Source organism: Gallus gallus, chromosome 4 (assembly GCF_016699485.2).
Source record: "Gallus gallus isolate bGalGal1 chromosome 4, bGalGal1.mat.broiler.GRCg7b, whole genome shotgun sequence".
In the NCBI taxonomy this organism is placed as follows: Eukaryota; Metazoa; Chordata; class Aves; order Galliformes; family Phasianidae; genus Gallus; species Gallus gallus.
Window position 1 is genome coordinate 8,114,490 of NC_052535.1, and position 25,769 is coordinate 8,140,258.

A 25,769-nucleotide genomic window follows, 5' to 3' on the forward strand; every position below is an offset into this window, starting at 1 on the left:
TTTTTTTTCTTCTTTTTTCAGATGCTGCATACAATATTGTAAGGTTGTCCTTTATTTTTTATTCCTATCACCAATACCTTCTCCAGTCCAGATTAGGATATACAAAGCCAAGAACTTTAAATAAACCATAGAGCATCTCAGCATCCATGCTCCTTCTCAGAGTGTTCTGTATGCTTCCAGACAGCACTACAGTTGTGTTTTATTCTGTTAGATGTTTTCTCATTCTATTTATATTAAAATACTGACTGTAAAGCATCAAAATTCTGATCAGCTTGTTCACTATTCATATTGCAAAGAATGTGAAAGTAGAAATATATTCATTTAGGAGCAGACCACAGAAGGTGTTGAAGAAGTTTGGAAGACTGTTTCATCTAGCTATTATTGTGTAAGCTAAATCACAGAATCATAGAATGGCCTGGGTTGAAAAGGACCACAATGATCATCGAGTTTCAACCTCCTGCTATGTGCAGGGTCAACAACCACTGACCAGGCTGCACAGAGCCACATGCAGCCTGGCCTTGAATGTCTCCAGGGATGGGGCATCCACAGCCACCTCGGGCAACCTCTTCCAGCACTTCACCACCCTCTGAGTGAAAAACTTCCTCCTAATATCCAACCTAAACCTCTCCTGTCTCAGTTTGAAACCATCCCCCCTTGTCCTATCACTATCCATCCTTGTAAAGTCATTCCCCTCCCTGTTTATATGCTTCCTTGAAGTACTGGAAGGCCACAATGAGGTCTCCCCAGAGCCTTCTCTTCTCCAAGCTAAACAAGCCCAGTTCCCTCAACCTCTCTTTTAGGAGAGGTGCTCCAGCCCTCTGATCATCTTAGTGGTCCTCCACTGGACCTGTTCCAAGAGCTCTGTATCTTTCTGGTACTGGGGGTCCCAGGCCTGGTGGGGCCTCACAGGAGCCTAGTAGAGGGGCAGAATCACTTCCCTCTCCCTGCTCGCCACTCCTCTTTTAATGCAGCCCAGAACACAGTTGGCCTTCCAGGCTGCAAGTGCACACTGCTGGGACATGCAGCTTCTCGTCCACCAGGACCCCCAAGTCCTTCTCCAGACCTGTCAGAGTTCATGAACATGCAGAACCCCCCCCCACACGTGCACTTTCCCCACCCTCAACCCCAGCAGGTTTCTGCTGGGTGAAAGCCATCATTCTACACATATCCATTCCAATTTTCCTCTTAAGCTAAAGGTCAAAAGAAGGTTCAAGTTGGATGAGGTTACCAATATACTTATCAGCACGTACCAATATTTCAGCTGTTTAGGTCACCAACGTCAAGATTTTGCTATTTCCAGATGTCTCACCTTACAGCAAAAGAGGATTCTGCATCCTAGCCTAGAAACCCTATGCACAATAGCATGGTGAGTAATCTGCTTGTTAATGTAGACCATATGTTTCAAGGTATCATTTTGCAATTTAGGAAAAGCTTGACTCTAAGATTACTCATTTTATTTGATACCATAAATATGTAACAGGAATCAAATCACAGTGCTTTTTACTGCTTGCTGTTCATTTGATTATGATTTCAATCAGGAGTAATGCTTTGAAGTCAGCTGTAAACCTAGACATCAAATGTAAATCAGAATAGATATCCAAGGAAAACACTAATTACTACTTGTAGACTGTAATTTTCTTCCTGATTGGAAAAGAAATCCAAAGTACCATAATATTTAGGAAACAAAATCTGCTTTGCCTCAGAACTTCCAGAAGGAAAGTGCCAATCTCCCTTTGTTTAAGCTCCATCATATGTATTCAATTCCTGCTGTTTGAAATATATGTATCTGGATATGCAATATTGTTTGTACCTGAGTTCCCTGGGAGGGCAGGAACACAGCAAAAGGAGTAAGCAAGGAATGAGCAATTACTTGCAGAGCAGAAGCTGAGTGCTATTCTATTAAAGCTCCTGCTAGTATATCTGTGGAGCTGATCAGAAAAACTAGTTGACAGTGATTAAAATGTTGCCCTGAGACATTCAGGAAGGCAGCATGTGCAGGAGTTTCCTCAGCCCTGCTCACTTGTGCTGGGTAGTGTGGCCCAACTAAACTGTAATACCTGTACTGTTACTTTCTTCAAATGCACATTTCTTTACTCATCAACCAATGTTTCTAGCAAAAAGGTAAAGAAAGACAAAGGCACTTAAGTAGATATATGTATGGAAAGTGCTGAATCACGGCCTGAACCACAGGTGATTGAGCACCTGGGGAAAAGACCCAGTCAGCCCTGAGAGCACAGGTGAAGGCAATTCACTTGTGTGACTGGAAAGGTTAGAACCTGGCTCCGCCCCTCTTAGACCTCATTTAAGAGCTGACTCCCACTAAGCAAGGTTTTCTTTTTTGGGGATCTCATCTTTGTGAAGCTTTCTCCTGCAAACCTAGAATCTTTTGATACAGGTGAGCAATCTTCTTCCCTTCCTTTATAGCACTGGTCTATTATGCTGGTCTTTCTGCCATTGCACCTTTGTTGTAATGCCTTTCTCATTGTATTGATCTGTCCAAGTGCTACAGTATAAAAGATACTCTCAGAGACTGACCTGCCATAACATCTCCTCCAGCCTTTCATAACAAGAGCTGTGAGGATGAAAAAGAATTTCTTATCATTCTTCTCTAGGCTGTTCGCAGGAATAGCAAGCAGGGTAGGAACAGTAGTAGCCTGGTGTCAAGTGCTTTCAGTCATTCCCTGTTCTCCTTATTGTTCGTGGGCTAGTGAGTTGAGGGCTGGTGACCTTGGTGGTAGCCAGGCACTGATCCAGCTGTGCTCCCACCTGGGGAGAAAGTCAGAAGAAACTCATGGCTGGAGATAAAGACAGAGTGATCATTTAGTTACCAGTTAATGTCACAGGCAAAAATTCATTTATTTCCAATTAAGATAGAATTGAATAGTGAGGAAGAGAGAAACAAAAATAGCTTGCTCTCCCTCCCTTCCACCCACTCTTCCTCATTGTGCATTTCCCTGCTCCCAGTGTGGGCTCTCCAGCGCCTGCAGCTTCTGTCAGGAGATGCTGCTTGCTTCTCCATGGGCCGTGGGGGAATTTCTGTGTGGTGCCTACTCCTCCTTCTTTTCTGGCCTAGTTGTTCCCAGCACTGTTCCTCCTACTTCTCTCCTCATTTCCTTCCTCAAGCACGTCTTCCCTGAGCCAGCACTGCTGCTTGAGCCAGTTGTGTGTGGTACTAGGCAGCCTGGCCTTGCCTCACAGAGCCCTGCAGCTGTACCACTGCCAGAGCTCAGTACCTCCACCCTCTGTGCTACATGCTCTGCTGAAGTCTCCTCAGGCATTCCCTCTAGCAATGCTGAAGGCTGTTATTTGCAATCCCACTGGCACCACTGAAGAGCATTATTTATTTGCAATCCCACTAGCTGTGCTGAAGGGTGCAGCTCATTCAGCTGCCAAAGGTAGGGCAGCTGAGGGCAGGCTGAACACTGCACCTGTGTGTGCTCAGGAGCACTGCGGAACAGCTGAAATTGCCTTGGGTACAGACAGCTCCAGCAAGATAACTTGCTGGTGAGTATCAGCTTTAGCAAATCTTTGTTAATTTTTAGTTTTCTCAAGTTTATTCTCTCTTCCTTCTGTCCACTGCGTTGTTTTGGTAAGGTTGCTTTTTAGTATTGAGCTTTGCTTACGGTGCACGTTGGAGTGGCACCAAAACAAAATGGAGCTGAGGTGGGGGAAACAAACAGAAAAAATGACTTCTTAGAGTATTTACCAACGAAGTATTTACACAAGGAATGGTAAAGAACTAAGAAGTCTGAACTGTATTTTGTAAGTTTTTCAAAGACTTGTCTACTTAACTGAATTAAGAGAAAGCGCCACTAAAGTACTGGTTCACTCCTTTATCTTCAAACAGACGTTAGCCTGTGTGGAAGTTGTATATTGTAATTTCAGAATTTGTCTAATTACATGCTTAAATATTATATAAGATACAAAAATGGCCTGGTATGTGTTGAAATGTCATACATAGAGTGCCGTAAAAACTGTAAAAAACAAATAAGAGATTTTGTCATGTACTAATGAAGGTGGACACTTGAGGCAAATTGTTTATACTATTCCAAACCACTACTGTTATCCTTGTTTGAGTAACCAGTTATTTTCAGGACAAAAGCAAACTCTGACCCAGAAAGGTAAATGTTTTATATTTCTAAATCAATAAGCCTAAGTATAATATTGGCATTTAGATTTAGAAAGTAAGTTTAGACTTGAGCTTGAAGTAATCTGTAATGAGCTGATGTTTATCTTTTGCTGTTGTAATTGAAAATAGTGGCATTTTAGTTTTCCTTAAACGCATCTGTGGTAGCCTGCTAAAATAATTAGTTGTCATTTCTACAAGGACAAATCAATTGAGCAGAAAAATGTGGCAGAAATGTTGTTAGTACAGAATCTAAGTTGTATCTGCTATGTAGACTACAATAAGAATAAGGTTACAAATGATGAAGTCTTTTTGAGATCTGATGATTACCAAGGTCTCTTTTCTGTTAGTGGCTGCTTTTTATCAGTAGCTGAAGGTTCAAAAGAAATGTTTGAAAGCATACAGCACCTTCTTTGAATTTCAATATTTTGTGTGATATTAGATTACATATTTTTTTTTTTACAATTATTCAATAAATAAACCTAAGCAACTACTACTCTGTAGCAGGAATGCAAGTCACTGCTTGAACTGGTGATTAGAGCACCTGGTGGGAAGGCAGGGCCAACCCAGGGGAGCTCAGGTGCATGCAGAAACCTGAAATTTCCCAAGAGTGGGGGGTTAGAAGCACGCTATCAAGGTGAAGTAGTATGACATAGAAGTCTAAGGTTTATTTAATGCTATAAGTGAGAAACAGAGATGGTACCAATATGGGTGAGAAGAATGGTGATTAAGTGAATCAGTAGAAAACTGAGAATATTTTATAAATGGGGAAATGCAGTGGTTGGGAATGATAGAAGGATATCTGTGAGTTAAGAGTCCCAGGTCTGGAAGTGCTGGAGCTGCTGAGGGAAGGGCAGAGCACAGCAAAGTGAGAACTCATCCTTTGTGTTTCAGGGTGGTGAAGTCCAGAGAGCTTCTTAAGATGACTACGTAGGATGAGAAGAACTATTGACTATTTACAGGTATGTCCTGATAACTTCGCAATACACATAGATTAGCTCTGCGATTTCCATGGTTTTTGTTTTTTTCTAGAGCTGTATTTTGTTTTGTGGTATTCCTTTTTAATTTTGATAAGACAAGAAAATTTCATGCAAAAATAGTTTAATACAAAATATACAATGAAGTACTCTGAGAAAATGAGCAGCTGACAGATATAGTTTACTGTGATTGAGAGGAAACATTTATCTGCTTGTGAGAAGAGCAGGTTTATAGTCATATGTCTCAACAGAAGGAGAGCGATAGTGGAATATCCCCTGAAGCAGGGGCATTGGAGCATTGAATGGAAAGGAAGCATGGTTGTTTTTTTTTTCCCAGAGAAGTGCAGACTTGTTTTCTTGGCCATTTCACAACCTGGGTTGAAAATGATTTAGATGCTTTCTCACAGCTGAATGACAATGAACTCTGCAGGGCAAACAGGTTTTAGGCAAGACTATCTCAAATATCCATGTGTCATACATGTTTCTGAACACCAGTAGCACCCAGCCAGCTCCATTCCAGCCAGATCTCTTCTTGGGCTTTCTACCAAGCTGCGCAAGCACCACTGAAAGCATTCACTCTGCGTTATTTATTACTTCGGGAAAACTTCAGTAGCATCATCTGTGGGCTTTTTTTTTTTTCTTCAGACATTTGATCTGGTTCTTCAGGTATCAACTTCTGGGCCTATAGGTGGTTTTCTACCAGGTGTTTGTGCAGCACATCATACTGTGTTTTCTGAGCTCCATGCTGCTGTTTTTTTCCACTATTCTAGTGAAGATTTGCTGCATTTGAGATTGTTGTTAGGGGCATGGTGTATTGTTTTATTTTTTACTTCTATTTTATTGGACATTAAAATGTACCTCTGATTTTGAGACAAGACCCAAAATAGTCTGTTGCAAATTAGATTTCTGAATGCCTACCTAGCAGTAACCTAGATCTCATGAAGAATTGTTATGGTTGGATTTTAATTGCTGTAGTAGCCACATTAAAAGTTGTGAAAGTTCAGCTAAAAATAGTGTGATATCAGTGATTTACAGAGAGTATTTGCTAAGGTCAGCCAGCATTTCAATTATTAACGATTTAGAAAGGCCTTTCCCTGGAACCTTCTGACTGAGAATTGGCATGAGAATGCAATGTTAGTGCGGATGGAAATGCTTTGATGTCAAGTGGACTGGTTCAGTTAGTTTACATGAGTATAGTCCAGTGATTTCTGTCTTTCATGGTAGATCAAAAGATGTTTTTGAGGCTCCTATGTATCCAACTACTTAAAAAAAAAAAAAAGTGGTTTTAAATATCTCCAGATCATACTAAAAGCTCACATGGAAGTGGACATGCTGTGAGTCCACTGCCTGATTCAGGGTTGGGACAGAACGATTTGCAGGCATACAATTAGGTTCTGATGTCCATGTACTTCTTCATTATTTGACATGCAAATGTTTTAATTTTTTAAGCTCTGAAATTTTTATGGAGTTTTAAAATAATTGTTTTTTTATAAAACTAATAGAATTTGAGCTTGACTCATATTGGTGACTCATATTGAATTTGGTGTTGTTCTTTAAGCACAACACAAAGATTGTGTCCACTGAAGTATAAAATGAGTTTTAAAACTTTGGACTTGCTTCGTTGATTAGTATTAAATTACCAGTACAAAATACCTTCATCAACATTAATCAGTGGTGTTATTTCAATCTAGTTCTCTTAAGCTCGCATTTGTGTTAAGATACATTTTACACTATAGCTGTAAAAATATAAATCGCTGTGTTTTTTTCTTTATATTGTATCTCATAACCTAGATAATTCAGAAAGATGCAAATTAAGTTTTTTTTCTCTTAAGAATTTCTCTTCAACTGCTAAAGAAATACATATAAAAACCTTGTGACTTCTGTTCGTGTGCATCTCACACTGTGCCACTAGAGGGTAGTAAAACATTTACAAGTTGTTTTTAGCTGTTGGGGAATTTCTGTTAAATTTCTTATGGTTGAACTCTTGTTAAAATACACGTACCACTTTTTAACAAAGTGATTTTCATTATGCCATACTCAGCACATCCAGTTGTTATAAATCATTTTTTTACTTTTGTTTTTTTTCTATTTATCTAATCTAAATCTCCCCTCTTTCAGTTTAAAGCCATTACCCTTTGACCTGCCACTACACACCCAGATGAAGTCCCTCCCCAGCTTTCCTGCAGGCCCTATTAGGTATTGCAAGGCCACTCTCTGATTTCCCCCATGCCCGCTGCCTTCTCTCCTCCAGGCTGAACAAGCCCAGCCCCTCAGCCTGTCCTCACAGGAGACACTGTGCTACAGACTGGATGCTGTAGCAGGTTCCTTCCAGAGAGTGGTGTGGTGCTCCTGTCATAGGCCAACCAAACCAGAATGGACAGTAGCCTTTTATGGCAGGTGCTCAGCAATTCAGAGCATCATTTCCATGAAACCAAGCCCAATTAAGATATCTCAAGGTGAGCATACAAAAAGCAAGGCATTGCAAATTACATCAATAGTTACTTCTGAAAACCTAGATTGCACGTAAATTTAGCTGCCTGTGTGTGACTATGCGTATTGATTTTGATTAAGTGCAGGAGAATTGATTTGGGAGTGTATCTTTAGGTATTGATATTCAATTTTTTTTCTGGCTGTTACTGCAGTGTTCCCCAGCTGCCCATAGCTGAGCTTAATATCTTGCCTCTAACTTTTATACACAAGGATAGGAGTAAAGCTCATGAAGAGTATAGCTTTTAAAAAGGTAATGTTGTAAGAAGAAAGGAAAGACATGTATGAGTATCTGTATAGTTTGTTTTCTATAATTAAGTATTGCAGTGCACGTATTACTGTAGTAAAAATACCATTGACCCAATCTGTGCAAGTTGAGATTGCATGTAATAGACCATCCAGTACTATTGCATTCCTGCAAACCTCACGGTATGCAAGACTGTGACATTTTTCCACAAGGACATTAGGTGTACAACATGTATAACTTACATGGTATAAAGGCATTTTTAGGTTGCTCTGAAAGTAATACCTTCTATTTATTTCCTTGGAAACTACAACAGATACAAAAAGCACAATAGAACTGTTTGATAGAGCAAATTCTCAGCTGCCACATACTGTTTTTTAACAGTCACTGTCATTAGCTATGCATTTTTGCCAGTGATGATCAAGAGCCTGCTTGCCACTCTAGTACAAATCTGCTCCTGTGTGAGCATTCATGGGACCCACCTAGTGCAAACATTGCGGTATTTCAATGCTGCCATTGTTGTTTTCAACCTATTCAACCAATATTCTGCTCTGTACATGGTATAACTCTGTACATGGTATAACTCGTGGGCATAAACCACCAATTCATGTGGATGAGCCGATTGAGATGCTCTACATTTTGTGGTGTGACAGCTTTGCATGGCCATCTAGAACGTGGCTTGTCTTTCATAGTGCTGTTACCTCTGCTGAAATGCATGACCACCTCACTGCACTACATTCACTATTTGGTCTCCAAAAGTGTTCAGCTAGCAACAATGAATGTCAGTGGGTGTCATTTTTTCTACATGGTGGAATCCAATGGCACACTTCTGTTTCATACTATTGTGGTTTAGCTGATTTTACCACAAGTGACAGGGCTTCCCCGCTTCCTTTCCCTCTTCTGGGGAGGGTGAGGAAATACAATAGATAGAACCAAGATAAGGAAGGATAACTAATTTACTACCAATGATAATAGAATGTAAGACAACCCCATATGAAAAGGAGTTGCAGGTAATAAATCAAACAAATGTGGAGAGAGGAGTTCTGACTGTGTTGCTTGCTGTGCTACCAGAAATGAAAGAGAGCCTTCTCCCTTACAGCTGTGCTGTTCTACCTCTTTTATTCAGAAATCATATGGAGACTACTGGAGACCTCTGGGGACTGTAGTCTGTCTCTTCTCAGTGTGTCTTTGTCTTGGGGAACCAGAACTCAATGTTAGAATGGCTGATGCTGCCAGGGGCTGGGAAGTGCTAATGGTTGAGACTGCTAGTGGCTGACCCAGGAAGGTGCATCTTCCCAAAACTATGTTCCAGCGCTTAACAGCTTGCTACGTGATGTTAGGATAGGGAGTACTGATAAAACTGGGCGACATACACTCTTCAATGTCAGATGCTATTTCTTAAAGCACCCCTCTGCTGCCATCTGTTGTACAGCAACAAAATGTAATGGAATATTGTTGGAAAGGTTCAGCTTCTACTGCCATACCACCAGCACCCACCTTTGATGCTGTGGGCCAACATAACAAAAGAGAAGGCATTACTTTCCTAGCAGACCTTGTGCGTACAAGTACAATCTTCTGTAGGTCATAATAATTTAATGTAAGTTGTAACTGGAGGTAGATACATATTGGCTTATAGAAGCATATTGTAGAATTTTGTTTCATTAGTATACAGTTTTGTATATTGTTTCACTTTTTTTTTTAAATTGTCTTAACCAGCTGTTCAGGTAAGCTGAGGAATTGTAATACTTGGCCATTGTATGCAAAAAAAAGAAAAGCTGTCTTTCTCTCTTAAAAATAGTGTTATCCCACATAGATAGCCTGATGCAGTCTTGATTTGAGCAGCTACTGTGGTGGCCTTTTTTTTTTCCTACCGTGGTGCCTCTTCAGGAAATCTTTTGTGAGGCACAGATGAATGTTTTTCTGCAACTGAACCAGAAATAGATATTTTAAAAGGCAATGAGGGTAATTAGGTTTGTCTTAATCTGCATTGTTTTATCCATTACTTAAAATTCTTACATGTGGGTTATTAATTATTACACAGATACTTGCACATGTGTATTGGAGGTATTTAGTGCAGCAAACAAAACTGAATAATTTCTAAGTAGTATGTTGTAACTCTGTTAATGATTAGGAGGTTCCATATGAGTGATTTTTCTCTTAATTTATTTCGTCTCAGTTTATAATTAGCTAGATTTTTGGGGGGCTAGGTTAAATGTAAACAAAATCCCGCACATCTCAATCCTTTGCACTCTTGACAATGTTTTGTGTGTTTTTTTTCTTGCACATCTTCATATTATCAGGTAGTTTTTTAGATGAGATTCAATAGCCTTTAGTTTTAAGGTGTTGCTTTGCCTAGTGGGACAGCTGCCACAAGGGGCTCCTGGGCTCGCACCCCAGGGCTGCTGTTGTCTCTGTTGCATGAAGTAACTGTTTATGGCAGTGCATTTTGAACTGAGATAACAACACCCAGTAGAAATAACAGCTCCCATGTTAAAAAAAAAAAAAAAGTATATGTATTTCAATGAAATACAGGTTGTCTTTCCTGTATTCACCCTGTATTTTTTACCTGAATCACATTGTGTTGACAGCATTTTGGTCACGCCTCCTCTATTTACTGCATTTTCAGTAACTCAAAGTAAAATTCAATAGTAACTTAAAGAATGCAATTATTGCAAACTACGTTATTCCTATTTTACTGTAGTTGAAAAAAATATAGAAGTATGACATAATAGATAGATTTAGCTCTAGTAATTGTGATCTGTAAGGAACTGTGTTTTTTCATTGTTCTTGATTCTTCTGTATTTGCATTTAATACCAATTATTCAAATGAGAGAGTGCTGTCTTCTACAAATATTGAGTTTCTTAAATTGTGTACAAATCCATGTACACTGCTGAATGTTGTGATAAGTTGACAGTAAAGCAGTCTTGAATAAGAATGTTAATCGTAGGAAAGGAATATGTAAGGGCCGCAGATTAAGCATCTAAGGTGCTAGCATGCAAGTACAATTAGTCAGCCTTACAGTATGCAGGAAGAAATACCTCTGGTTCTTGGGTATGAGTTTATTCTTTTTCTGTGGCTTTTAATAATATGGTACAAAAGTGCAATATTCTTGTTTGGAAATTAACTTACCCTTCTTTAACCTTCAGCTGCCAGAATTAGTTGTTTGGTTTTGCTTTTTTGTTTGTTGACTGACCAAATTCTCTGTTCTCAATGACTTCTGAATTATTTCGCAAAGCTTTTTTGACTGCTTTATCTCCCATTTCATTTCCTTTAATATCTACACAGGCTGGAATCCATACAAAAATGACATTGTTGCTGTGACATATTACCTTATTATAGACATCAATAATTTCCAAAGCTATTCCTACTCTAGTGATTGAAATTTCTAGGATGATATCAACAGCACTTAAAAGATCTGGAAAAGTGACAGATTGTAAAGGTTGTACTTTAGCAATCTAATTCAGTGCCATCAGGATAGCAAATAACTCAGCGGTATAACCAGGTAACTAATCTAACTGGCTTTTTCAACCCAAATTCACACATAGGAGACCACTAAATCCTATCCCACTACAATCTCTAGAATGAAAATGGAAAAACAAAATAACAAAGAATGAAGGATTAATAAGGAATAAGCAAACATTAATTTCAACTAAATGATAGAGAATTTTTTTAGTGAACATTTTGTGAAGAAGACAAAACAGTGCATTAAATCTCAAGGTAAAATTACACTCTGTTTGGAGGCCTGGTTATGCTGACATAGCGGTCTTGCACCACCAGTTCTAAGAAAAACACTTTAGAAATAGGGCAGTGTTGTATTTTCACTGTGTTCATTTGGTTTAGCTAGTTAGAACAACAGCTCCTGCAGTACTTTTTATATTGTTCAGAAATTATTACTTTAGATGCAGTTAAAAGTTAATATTTACCATCTCAAAAATCATTATTCTTACTTAGCAATCACTAAGAAGGATTCAAGCAAATTATAGTGTCTGACCTTTTTTTCCCCTCTGTCCATATTAATGGTAGGACACCAGGTTAAATTTAATAATAATGCAGAATCATTCTAAACCAACCAACTTGTTAAGCAGCCAGTCATCTCTTCCTATTTTTTTTGCTTCATTATCTTAATCTTTGTACTACCAACAATGAAATTGAAATTGCTTTCTTATGAGTACCAAACCCACAGATACACAGATCAATTCCTTTGCCCACTTCACTGTTCTAGCAAATATATTTTTTTAATCCATTGGATATCTCATTTTCTACCATATGAGGTTTGAAGTTCTGTTTTTGTACTCCTGCTAGGATCATCCTAATATAATCACTTCTTAAACTGCTTCTTAGCTGCCTCTGCTGTGTCAGTCATTCTAGCACTGGATTGTTCATACCTTATAAAGAAACATCTCTGTTCCAATAAGGAAAATGTCTAGGCTTTTGTGTCCTGATCTATAAGCCCCTGCCCAATATCCATAGTAGTGCAAATATTAAACAGAAACAGTCATGACAGCTGCCTAGGTTCTGATGAATCACTTGCTTCGATACTTGCAGGTCTTCTTTTGTAGCCAACCTTTATTCAAGAAATGATAACAAAATGTCATGCCCAAAGCATTAAGATCAACAAAAGATCAGCTAGCAGAACTAAATGTTTGAAACACACATGAATGAAATATCAGTCAATTTTAGGTTTAGAAAGTGAATTCCTTTCCTATTCCCCAGGATCCTTTCTAGGAACTTCTTTACTCTCTAATTCAATTACAAACTAAATTTGATGACCCTAAGTCATTATTCAGACACTCCTCTAAATATTTAAATTCTGCAGTAAATGTCATTTTTCCTTATTATTGGAGATATGGAGATAATAAATTATCGGTGACTTGAAAGTATTCATAGATAATTTAAATTGCCCACTTCTGTGAATACCTGACCTGAAAATTACCCTTTGCTTGTGCCAAAGTCAGACTAGGTGGTGTAGGAAAAATGACAGTGTTGTGTGTTCTTCAGTTCTGACATTTCATTATGCTGTCACATTATGATATATACATTTGAAGAAGCAGTTTTAAAGCAAGACTTAACTATATATGATGTTCCAAATTAACTGCCCTTTTTTTTCCTTCTAACCTAGAAGATGCTCTTACAGTTCAGTAATAATTTTAAAAGTGAAATGCTGTAATTAATTTACATGATGTCCATTACCCATATAGTCTGCAAATTCAGTTGGCTGTTGCCATCTTAACTTTATCTCTTTTTATGAGAATGCATTTTAGCAAACTGTTGCTCTCTTGAACACATTATATATTGCAGAATTAAGACAGAGCAACATATGTGCATGTGTTAAATATAAGATTAAAACAATATCATAAGCAAAATGGTTGCTTTTTAAACAGGACATCACAGTTTTTCTGTCTATAAATACAACATATGAAAACTCCTTATTACAGAATGCTTTATTAACATCAGAAGACAGTCTTATGACATGATCTATGGTTGATTGATTTGCCTGAAAGCCACTTTAATACTGTGGAAGAAGATTATTCATCTCCAGAAAGAATGACAGTCAACAATAAATCATTTCCTCCATCTTCTTACATAGCGATGAAGTTAAGGCTATCAGATGATAAGAACCTAAATCAAACCATGATCCCTTCCTTTTAGAATAGGAAATGCATAAAATTGCTTTCCTGTTTTTGAGCCACAGAGTGCTGCAAACTTAATCACTACAGATATGATGAGCTATATGAAAGTAGTTTAAACATGGTGACCTTTTTTCTTCCATAAGTATCATATTAATATAATATTTAAGATCATTGTAATTTTGTTATCTTCTAATATATGTTTATGAAATGAACCAAATTTAAAGCATTTTCCATAATGTCGAGGTTGATAGAATAATTTGGATTCTTAGAGCTCTTTTTTAAGGTAAAACCAAATATTTTTGCAATCCCACAGTTGGAGTATTTATGAAATGTTTTTATTCCTTTCTGCTTGCATAGCTTTTGAATTTCTGTACATGTATTTTTCCCTTTCTATACTAGTAACGGTTGTGATAGACCATAGAATTGCAAAGGCAGGAAAGCCATAACAGCAAGTTATTTTGCAAAAACATCAAATGCAAGGGGAGGGTCAGTGGAGTCTCACCTCTGGAGTCTTACTTGGCCTGTCCTCAGAAAGATGTGTTCAAGTATAGATGAAATCCTGAGTATCAAAAAGATTCAGGAATTTTAAAGACCATATATGAGAGCAGGCTTACTCTGTTTTGAACACTTTGACATCTGATTGGCCATGGCTGCATACAAACAGAAAAAGAACAAGATCCAAGAGCAGAGTGCAAGTTTGCAAATTGAATGGTGCATTGCTAGACCAAGCGCATCCCTGGATAGATCTGTTTGTGCATTACTGGGATTCAGGGAAGTACTGTGTGGATGAGAAACAATACAAGTTATGATGTTTTGCTTCTCATTTTTCACTATTATCTCAATTTCTCAAAATATATACTGTGGCTTACTGTTACATTTGGCTAGTATTAAGTAAACTAAATTTTAGACTTTTTGGTTATGTGGTATCCTCTTATCTAACAAGGTTTTTTAAAAATAACATGAACAGCATATTTGATGCATGTGAGTTACCACAGTAAGGACTACGATAGAATGCACTTAAGTAAATTAATAACACTGTCAACGAAGCAAATTTTGAATAGTGTGTAACAAGTATAATGCTATAATTAGATTTGGAGGGACAGAACAATAAATTGGTACTTACAAGTTTGGTATCATTCAGTTTGAGTTCTGAGTGCTGAAAGAGCCCTGAGTGTGTTTAAAATAAAATAATAAAAAAAAAACAAATGAACAAAAACCCACAACTGTTTGTAGTGTCTCAATAAAAAAAACATTATGCTGGTAAGAAGAGAAAAACCAGTTCTACTCCTTACCCAATTCATGCAGTTCTTGTCTTACGAAATATACACTCAGATGGGAGGAGACTCGAGAAAGAATGTAAGAATATAAGAAAAAGTTAATTAATTCACTTTTTAAAGACTTCTGATCCATCAGTCTATAGTACTATGTACATCTGTATTTTATTTAGAGGAATTTCTGTGGTGTTTAGAGTTGAATCCATCATTTGAATTTAGTGCAACAGACTTGTTCTTTGATTCCCTACAGTTTAAAAAAACAAAAAGCCCCAGACGTTTTTTACAAAACTGCTTTTTTATTAAGTCATTTCTCTTACTTTAGAGTTAAGATAATCCAATGAATTAGGAGTTTCTTGGCAGCGTTATGGTTTTGTTGCTTTTAAAATCCTGATGGCTTCAGTATTCTGAAGGCTTTATTGAGGTTTTGATTTTTTTTCTTACTCGAATATAGTAATCCCACTTAGCATTGCCTTATCAAGTGCAACTAATTAACATCAAAAGGATATTGTTATTCATTATCGTTCTATGATCAGTCATGTATACCATATATGCTGAATTGACTCTTTTGAATTTCCTTCAATATGCGTACTTTAAGTTCCCTATAGATTGCCATCTTCATTTGCACGTACTACCCAAGTTAATATGCATATGCATTTAAGTGGAAAATTACCTCTTCCTGAAGAGCCACGAGACCTGTCTATTGGCATTTTCTGTTAAATATGCACAAATATTTCACTACTAAAATGCAAAGCTCACCTGTGCTTCTTTATTTCCCTCACTTCCTGTTAACTTACTAGGTTTGTGATCAAAAGCCAACCTGCAAATATCTGCTAGGTCTAATTTAGCATCACAGGCTTCTTTACATGCATCACTGTTGCTTATTGAGAACCCATAGGCAGACAGTAGGCTACCCAGATACCCTGACAATTATCTGTTACCCCATAGGTGAGCTATCCCAAAATCTACTTCCGTTCTGTCTGGACAGAATATACTTTGTGGTTTCTGAAATGAGTTGGAAATTTCATTAGCTTTGGAGAAAATGCCTTGTCTCTGAAACAAACCCTGAAACTGCAGTTCTGTGGGTTTTGGATTTTGCTTCTACCAGTATATCAAAATAGGTCTTTCCCCCAATATTCTAGATGGCTACTGAGAGATTTGGTTCTCATAATTGCACAATCCATACTTCTTTCTCAGAAATGCAGTGCAGCAATTCTTAAGAATTAATATATGATTTTCTGTTTGAAATAGCCTTTCTGCTACTTCATAGAATCACACGTGTATGTCTACTGACACGTGCAACTACCAATAGTATCCATAGATGCTGGGCTAGTTTTTGGTTAGACATTATGATCTGAATACGTGTACCTTGTACCTGAATTTCTGACATAGATATAATGTGTTACAGTAGCTTGATATTTTTCTACCTCTTTAATGATTTCTTGGAAGCATGTTTATGTGTTGTAGATCTATTTGTTTGTACAGGAGCTGTTTTGTGTAAGGGTTTTGTGTTTTGTTTTATTCTTTTATTCAAAGTATCTGAAATACAATGAGGTCAGCGTTGCAGTCTGTCAAAATACTATTATGAAACTGAGATTGTGTTAAGTGCTTTGGAGTGTTCTCAATATCTTCTTGGGCATTGCTCACTGCTGCAAAAACTGACAGCAGTGTCATTTGTACTGAGATGCAGATTTTGGGAAATAGGAAAAACTGCAGTTTTTCATACTTAATTTGTTGTCAAGTCAGGCAGAAACCACACAATTAAAAAAAGTTTAAAAAAAAAAAAAAGCCAAAAGAAAACATACAGTACATATGTTATGAAGGGCTTTCGAATTTTTGCCTGGAGATTTTGAATAAATACTGTGGGGGGAGGGAGGTGATATTCTCTATTTTCAGATTGATATAATAGAAACGTGCTCAAAGTACTTACCTCTGGATCTTAATGCTGGTACATCAGTATGTCTAACTAGGATTACAGCCCCTTCTGTATTCTGTAGATCTACTGTTTTGTTAAAACATCTGGTAACTTCAAAAGGTGGGTCAAAAGCAAATAGCCATGAGTTAATTTTGAGGTATGTCGAATTAGTATATGAAAAGTACGTGTTGTCTCAGTAGTGTGTTTCTCAATTTTAAGTTTTTCAAAAGAGAATAAAAACAAGTCAAACATTTTATATGGATTATCTATCTGGGTATATTAACACATTTTGGCTGGGTGCTAAGCTCTATGTCCAGACACTGCAGGTAGACTTCAGTAAATGAATCTGCTGATAAAACATGGCATGTGTAAATACGTCTGAATTGTAATCCTGTGAACAGAGCTATCGCTTTAGTACTGCTCAGTTGCTTCAGGAGGTTTTTTGATGTCATGCTTTAACATAAGGTCTGATATCCTTGCTACTTCATCCTTTTTCTCCTGTGGTCTTGCCGTATTTTGTCTCATTAGAATGAATTGACTCTTCCTGCTGAATCTCTGTTTGGAGTCAGATGAAATTTCCTGACTTTGCTGATGTCTGTTAATCATATGAAAAAAGCAGGCAGTGGGCATCTCAATCCCCTCTTCTCCCACTTGGATTTTGGAGATTTTTGTGCACTGTTTCCTTTTTGAAGCATGGTATGGTCTTCTGGTGCCATGATGTTAAGTCCTGCTGGCAGTTACAGCTTGTCTCAGGCATTTCTTCCCTGCTCTCCACTTCATCCCATTGAAGCAGAACTTCTTTGCCAGGGGATGTACTTCAACCCAGCTCAGAATTATGGGAGGGCATAGCTGTTTTTTTCAGTACTGCCATGGGCAATTAGGGTTTTGCTTTTGGAGGCATAAATCTAATTCCAATTATATCCAAAATGCATTCCTACTAAGAACTAATAAATAAAAGAAAGCAGATAAAATTGAAAGAAAATGGATTTGGCTCATTGAATTTCGCAAAATAAATCGGATACTTTCTCATTTCTGGACAAAGGAAAACACTTTTCTAGAGCCATCCGTTCTCTGACCACTCTGCAAGCATCATTTGTTTCTTAGGTGCCAACCATGTATTCCTTATCCACAACTTAGTTTTTTGCAGGCCTAGATAATGAATCAATTGAAATTTTCAGATCCCTTTCTTCTGCTTATTTGTTGTAACAAACAGCAGGGAGAGTAGCATGTCACTAGTATTTATGCAGCAAACTCTTTGAGTATTCCCAATTGAAAAGTCTACATAATTGGCCTCTTACTTCCTCTGGGCGCACATCCCACTCTGTAACTCGTATAATAAAAGCCCAGATGATTTTAAATTCCATGGATTGAATATGCTATCAATTTGAGATTTTGAGATTTTCACCTTCTAAACCACGTTCTCCATTTTGAGTGACAGGGACCTCTTTTGTACTGGGCCTTCTGTTAGTGTTTGCTTAGCTTTTTACGGGGGGGGGGGGGAAGGGAAAAGTAGTCATTTGCAGATTGTTATTGTTTTTGCATTCTAAGCAATTATATCTTGCTGCCAAAATAAGATTGATTCTGCTTTTTATCTAGTGGTATCTCCCTTTAAGGTGTTACTACTTCAATAATTCAAGTATTGTCTAAGCCAAAATACCTGGCAGAGTAAATAGATGAAGAAAATCAGTTAATAATAAATTGAACACTTAAGTGTAGAACCAGCATAAAGGTTGGATGATGTCTGTAGGTCATTTTTGTGATATCTTTGTAGCTCTTCAGGAAGTACCCAAACATAAGGAGTGGAGTATCTGTGAGAAGTTTTAGTGTTTGCATCAATTCTGCAGTCATATACTTTGATATGTTCTCTCTTGAAAGAATATGTGAAGGTCAGGATGTAAACGAGAGATGTTTCCCCTAAGAGGAATTAAGGCTGTTGTGGTGTTAGACTGGCTCACAGAACAAATGAGCACATCCCCAGCTGAACATTTAGGTACCCAGTTACACCAAACAGTTTGTACCAGTTAAGATGATAAAAATGAATGAGCTGCATGCTTACCTGACAAGATGTGGGAAGATGCACAGCTGCTACAGATCTGCATTCAGATCTGATGGAATCAGATTTTGCTGCTAAAATCACTTTGATTGGTTTTATTGGAAATATGTAATTGGAAATATGTACAAAATGTGTAATTTCTACTCACTTAAAATTTTTCTCTGACACTAGTTATATTTCATGAGCATTTTTGGTGCTATTATCACATATAAATAACTTTTGAGGGACCACAAAAATGCCTGGATGCCCATACTATAAACTCAAGAACTTTTGTGCTCAGTCAACTTACTGTCTGTGCAGGCTGTACTGCTTCATAATCTGAATTAAAAAGTGTGTCGCTTCTCTGGAACATTATAGTCATCATAAAAACCCTACATAAAACATGGTGCCTATTTAGTCTATGTTGGTTTTCTGTAAGTTTTGAATAAGTCATCTTGTATTTTGCACTGACTGAAAAATGTAATTTGACATTTTTAAAATTAAAGCCGTCATGGTATTTAAAGATGAACTTAAGCTCTACTAATTCTATTAAACTGCAGGCTGCCAATGAGTTACAAAGTCTAATTAATCATTTTGTCAGCTTTGCCTTCCAAAGCTAGTCAATATAAATTTGAATAAATAGGAAGCTGTTGACCCAGGAACCTCTGGATGTTCTGAATAAAGATGTGCCAGTTGTAAAATACTCTAACTACTACCTGTTCTGACTGCACTAATACAGCAGGGAGTTATTCAGTGTTAACATATGTGCATGAAGGTAAAGTCTTAATTTAAATTATTTATTTGAGGCAATAAATAAAGGGATATGTCTAATCATTTCTTACACGTTTCATGTAGTGATAGTGGTTGTGAGGACAGAAACTTTTCAGTCCAAGTTTGTCGCTGACACTGCAGTGTGACATGTCACATCAGGTTGCATCAATAGAGCCACGTTATGTAAAAGTAATGAAATGTGACTGATGGAACGCAAGATACTGTAACATACCCTAACATAATGTGTCAGCATTTCTTTAATGGAGCCTTTCAGGAATGCTTTTTGGTAAAAATACCTTAAAAATCCGTTACAGAAAGTGATGAGAAGATATAAAGTATCTGTTTTCAGTTGTTGTGAAGATCACATGAAATAGCTTAAATAAAAATGCTTTTCAGTAATTTCATGAGAAGTATATTTGATCTGTAGAGTTCCGTCAATAGTGAGTACGGATCATCCCATGTAATTCTGTAGGCGTATCTTAAGGGTTTGTTAATTTCCTGATCCTGCCCAGAAATAAACGTTTCTGTGTGTTGATACAAGATTATGTTGTCATGCTCGTGTTAATCTGAATTTTCTCCTCCAAGCAGAAAAATCTTCTTACTTTGTAATACAGTCTAACTACCTGGGGAATTTCATTTTTGTTTAAAAAAAGAAAAAGAAAAATCCATGCTCCTAAAAGCAGAATGATTATTTACCTTTATAGAGGTCAATTTGCCTATATTTCTTAATATCTCACTAAGCTTTTGAACCAGAAAGCAGAATAGCATTGTGTGAAGGATGTGACATATAAAACACCATTGCCACTGACATCCTTCTTCTGAGAATGAAAGACAGTGAACTGTTTGTCTTCAGCAGATTAACAGGGAAGGTTGTTTTTGTTTGTCTGACTGGTCAAGGACAATTTACAGTTCAGTTACTCTGAAGGAAAGACTTGTTGATTTGAGAGCACTCCTATTATAGCTGCAGGTAGGGGATGATAGATTTAGCCGTCACTGTGATAAACTGCAGCCTATATGCTCGCAATACACAAAATAAATAAAACACTGATAGATCTGTTTGGTTCAACTACTTAACACCAAGTTCTGGTGTATAGGTGTAGGCTTTAGTGAAGGTACAAAGGATTCGAAATGTTCTCATTCCAAACATATCTTGAGTTTTCTGAGAATATTTATTACTTGTTAGGAGAGGGGGAAAAAAAAAACACAACACTTTTCCTGGTAAATATGACTTTTGGATCTCTGTAGGTCAAAAGAGAATTTTATAATTCCTATAAAATACCCCTTTTTAAATAGTTATTTGCTTGCTTTCTGATTTTTTTTTTTCTTATCCATGTATTTCAGTCAAGAGTTTTTTAACATGTAAATCATGCCCTTCCTGTGGAAGGCTCTTGTAGAATCTCTCTTGGAGCATCCACTGTGACAGAGACCACACGTTTTCTTATGAGTTCAGTTGATCCGCTAGTTCAATTGCTTATTATCCAGTTGGTTATAATTCATGATAGCTGTTATCATTCCATTAGAGCAATTCAGTTGTCAATTCTTTTAAGATATATTCAATATAGTTACAGAAAGCTCTCAGTTTTATTTGCTAATGGGAGTTAATATGCTAAGTCTTAACTAAAATAAATTTTCTGTTGTGAAATATGCCTGAAATAAGTCACTGGTAAAAATACTAAATCCGCCATATTCTACTTTATCATGTCACTCTACAAAATTATATTTTAAATCCACGTACTTACAAAACAACTACTAAAACTGTAGAAAGAAATCAACAAAAATTATATTCCATCTGCATCCACTCCCATATCTTCCTACGCAGAGGGACTGTATAGGTTAATCTTAACTTTTCCAATATGCTTTGATGCAAATGACAATAATATTAGGATATATTCTGTAGAATCTTGTCTGCCAATTTTTAATTCAGTAAGATCATGAACTGAAAGGGAAATATTAATGTTCTAAATTTGGGATTTAACCTCTATTTTTCATTTAGACATAGTGCATAAAGAACAAGCTATCCAAGCAAGAACAAAGCAATTAAAGCAAGTGTCTGTGTGTATGTAAGACACAAATAATATGTTCTATGAGGAATGCCATCTGGAGAGAAGCAGGAAGCTAGCTGCTGGTTCTGGAGCTGTGGTTTGCTGGGCTGAGTGCATCCCTTTGTTCCATCCAGGAGCTAGCTCCAGAATGGAGGGGAAGTCACTCCTTTCTTATTGCCAGCTTGTAATTTGAGTTGCAAAGAATGAGAAATCATATGTTCAGTTTCTTCATGCTTTATTTCCAAATGCAGTTACATGCTTTTCTGGTTCTCAAGATAGTTGTTGTTTTTTTTATTTAAATGGCTCAGCTTTGCAGAAATATATTTTGAAGTTAATGACAGTTACTGATGGCACTTGTAACAATGGATAAGTTTACTTCTGTGTAAAGACTGCATAGATATGTAGTTGGTTTGTGTTCTTCCCATAGTGGGATTTTTGTCCTTGAGATGCGTTTGTATCTGTTTAAATACTACGAAATACTACTGATTCAGGAAGCAAGTGCTTTGAAATACAGGCAATACACAGTTCTACATGAAGTATTTCAATACACAGAAATCATGTGCAAGTCACCTTTTCTGCCCTCCAGAAAGGGAGCAAGAACAGAAAATGAATGTTCAGCTTTATTCCTGTTTGGATATTGAATGGAATATAGGTAATGTTATTAAAGAAAACACAATGGAGTGTCATATGAGAGTTCTTTCAGCAGAGATGGGCCGTGTTGTGTCTCTGGTACCATTCTGTGCCTAATATTGATGTTTCCTAGGTGTTCACAAAATACTATGCTCTTTGTTATTATATTTGTTATTATGTGTTTGACCCAAACAGAAAAATGCCTGTCACTACTTTCCACATTTTAGGGAAAACGAAGGTGATGATGTTGCAAGACTGGTGGTGCATTGTTTCAAAGCAGTGTTCTGCTTTTTTGTTTGTTTGTGAAGTAAATAAATCATTTAGGTATTGAAGATATCAAAGAGAAAACACTGAATCGATATAGCAGATTAGTAATTAATAATAACTTGGATAACATAACGGCTGTAGGTAATATTAATGTCACTGATAGAACTTCAGTGCAGGCAGGCTTGGTTCTGGGAGGCAGAACTGTGGCACAGAGCATCCAAACCATCTGCAGAAGCCATAAACTATGGCCTGTATTTAGTAGGTTGCTTATAGGAAGGGAAATGAAAATGGTAACTTTTTTTTCCACATAATTGTTGATCAAAATTGTATCAAATCAAAATTGTATGCGGGGAACACCTAGAAAGAAGTTTTAATACTTGGAAAGTTTTAATACTTTTTGGTTGTTTGTTTTTTAAGTTTGACACTGCTCTGTTATTCTTTTTGTATAGAGTTTTTAATCTCTTTCTTGTTTTCATGGTCATGGAATTGTTTTGGTTTAATTGAATTTTGGAACAAGTTTTACTTATCCATGTTCACAGTAAGCTTAATTTGTTGCTCATGAACTTGCTCTGCACAGCAGTATAGTAATTACTAAAAATGCTAATTTAAAAAAAACTACAGAACATATAACATAAAAAATGCATATTTTATTAAATAAGAGTTCTATGTGACTACGTGGGGCAACAGAGTCTAAAATTGTTGAGTCTGGGCAAGCAGGTAGGCAGTCTTACCTGAAGTCTACCTGTGCCTACACAGGTTTGCAGAGTTGTTTTGTATGAATGTGAAGTGAGAGAATGCTTTAAGTTTGCAAATATTTAATAAATACATCATGCTTACTTTTTCTACTAGTGCCAGGCAAAAGAGCAGAGAACACAAAATGAGATACTTGTCCATTTTCTTGTCCCTTACTGTAAGAAAGCATGGGGAGCAATTCTAAATTTTACAGTTCCCACTTCAATCATTGCCTATCAGATATTCTTAATGGCCTTTTTGTTCAATGCAGTAAGCTTTAAAATCAGCTTTGAAGACTGAAAATGGTGAATACATTTGGGGTAACTGTGAGTAGGACTAGAAAAGGGCTAAGCCTCCCCATTCTTTTGGCAGTTCAGCTGCCAAACATCTACTAAACTGTCATATTCCTAAATTAAAAGTTCTGAGATGTCTTGAGTGTTAATTCCAAAACTTTCCAGTCCTTTTTCCCCTCTAAAGTTTCTGTCATTTAATTTAGAAGTCATTTGAAAATCAGTGGGGTCTAAACACCATTTCAGATGGGAGAAATTGTTGAGAGCCATCCCACGAAATGTAACTCAGTAGCAAGTCAGTGTGTATTTGGTGACAGTCTATGAGAGTTCTTGCAGTTCAAATAATGTTTAGGGAGTTGCCGTTTTACAGTGGGACACATAGGTTTTCCCACCAAAAGCAAAATCTATACAAAATATGATATCAGTGTTGCCAAGCCACCTCATGGGATTTTAATGGAAGAATTAGCTGGAAACTTACATGCTATATCAATTGCATGAGAAGATTGTAAATGCATATATATAGTTTATTGCTTTTCTTTATGATTAGCAAAAGCAAACAACTCCATCTCTGCACTCAAGGAAATTAGGGAATTAATTTCATGGAAGGAACAATAACAAACAAACAGAAAGCCTCTACCTTAATACAGGAATGTTCACATTTATGAAGTTGTGCAGGTTAAGCAAAAAAGTTTCCTCTCTTGTACTGTGATTTTTCATATTGCACTATAGGCTTTTAGGGTTATTAAATGTCTAGATTTTAAAGTGTATTTCATCATCTGAAGCAGTATACCAGGAGCCAAATTCTCATTTTTGATACGCAAGCATCACTCTCACTGATTTCATTATGAACTTTTCATTTATATTCAAGAAAGTGATCTTTGCAGTGGTCTGATGTATAGGATGGAATAGCCATTGGAATTCCAAATGCTTGAAAATAATTTTGATGCACAGAGTCACTGAAAGACTTTTCTGCTTACGGGGGGGGGGGGAATAGGTAACTGAGACTATATCTATGCTTCAAAAAGGGGCTTCTAAAGCCCCCACAGGCACAACATGTTCTGAACCCACCCTGCAAATCGTACTAAACAAATGGAACATGCAAAGCAAGCCACTCAAGTCTATGAAACATTTTACTGCCTTCCCTGAATCAGCCACAAATCACAGGGAACACAAGTTGAACTGTGTCCCACACAGTTGTAGAGTTCCAGTCGCCTTCACGCAACAGCAGGGAAAATCAGCTGTAAGCAAATGGTTGAATGAAGTTGGTGGTCTGGAGGAAAGGAATAGGAAGAAAACAGTTAAGAGTCTGACATCTGCCTTAATTATTTCTGTCCTTTCCAATCCTTTTTATGAATCTAGACCCTAAATTATATATAGATTCTCTTTTCTCTCCTTTACTTTGTGTTTAAACTGGATTTGATATTTCAGCTCAAGCCTTTTCAGTGCTAACATAAAAGAACTTGTTTTCTCTTGTTTATACACTACAGTAAGAGATGCGGCAATTGACTGATGCACAGCTTGTGATCTCCTGTTGCCTGTGGATGACATCAGTTGCTCTTTCAGTTAGTTCCCAGATTGGGATTTGTCTACTGAACCATTTCTGTTTAGGTATGAAGTCTCAGTAAATGTCTGAATTGGCTGGATTGTGTTGAGGTAGGAGAAGGGGACAGAGTGATCAGTTAATTTTTGCAGGTTTTCATATCTTTAAATTCCAAATATCTCTTCCAATGTGCTTCTGGGCACCCCTAGCTTTTTTGTCATTTGCAGATGAAGTAAGCCGCCTCTCTGTTCCATCAGTAGTGCTTTCTTTGTGTGTGTTTTTATTTTCTGAATAGAGGAAAACATATTAACATATTTTGAAGGAAGCATCCCGTTTGTTGTCTTTTTTTTCGTTCTTTGGGTTTTCAAATGGATAGTTCTAAAAATGAATAGACAAACACTGTTATCAGCTCTTTTAGTGTCCTTTATGTATAGATTGTTGGTTTCTTTTGTGATGGCTGATTGCCACAGGTGCAATAATGTTTATTTGAATTTCAGATTATCCTACAACAGAGCTATCTAAGAGTACAGAAATAAGCAATTGCATTTGGATCAGTGATCTCATTGGTTTGAACTTTTTAGTTTAGAAAATAATAATGAACTGGTAAAAGGACATCAGCAGTCAGCTGGGTACAAACCTTACTTCATCTGCTTTCCTGCAAAACATGTTGTGCCGCGTTGGTCATTCAGATCCAGTGTTGTTCCTGACTTATTCAAAGCAAGTAAGGTGGTACCACTGGCCTTTGTGGAATCAGGCGCAAACCACAGAAAGGAAACACAAGTGAACTACTTTTAGTACTTATCTCTTTCCAGTT

At 37.1% G+C, this 25,769-nt stretch overlaps 1 long non-coding RNA gene across 2 annotated transcripts in view; it reads left to right on the plus strand.

Annotated features, from left to right (window-relative positions):
• LOC107052057 overlaps positions 1 to 25,769 on the plus strand; it is a 229,947-nt gene that overhangs the window by 83,152 nt on the left and 121,026 nt on the right. The window contains exons 1-2 of one of the 2 annotated variants that reach the window (XR_005859352.2): positions 2,298 to 2,395; positions 5,021 to 5,088. This is a non-coding gene — a long non-coding RNA (uncharacterized LOC107052057). Of the gene's footprint in view, positions 1 to 2,297; positions 2,396 to 5,020; positions 5,089 to 25,769 lie in introns of those variants that run through there. The other variant, XR_006939083.1, reaches the window with a different exon arrangement.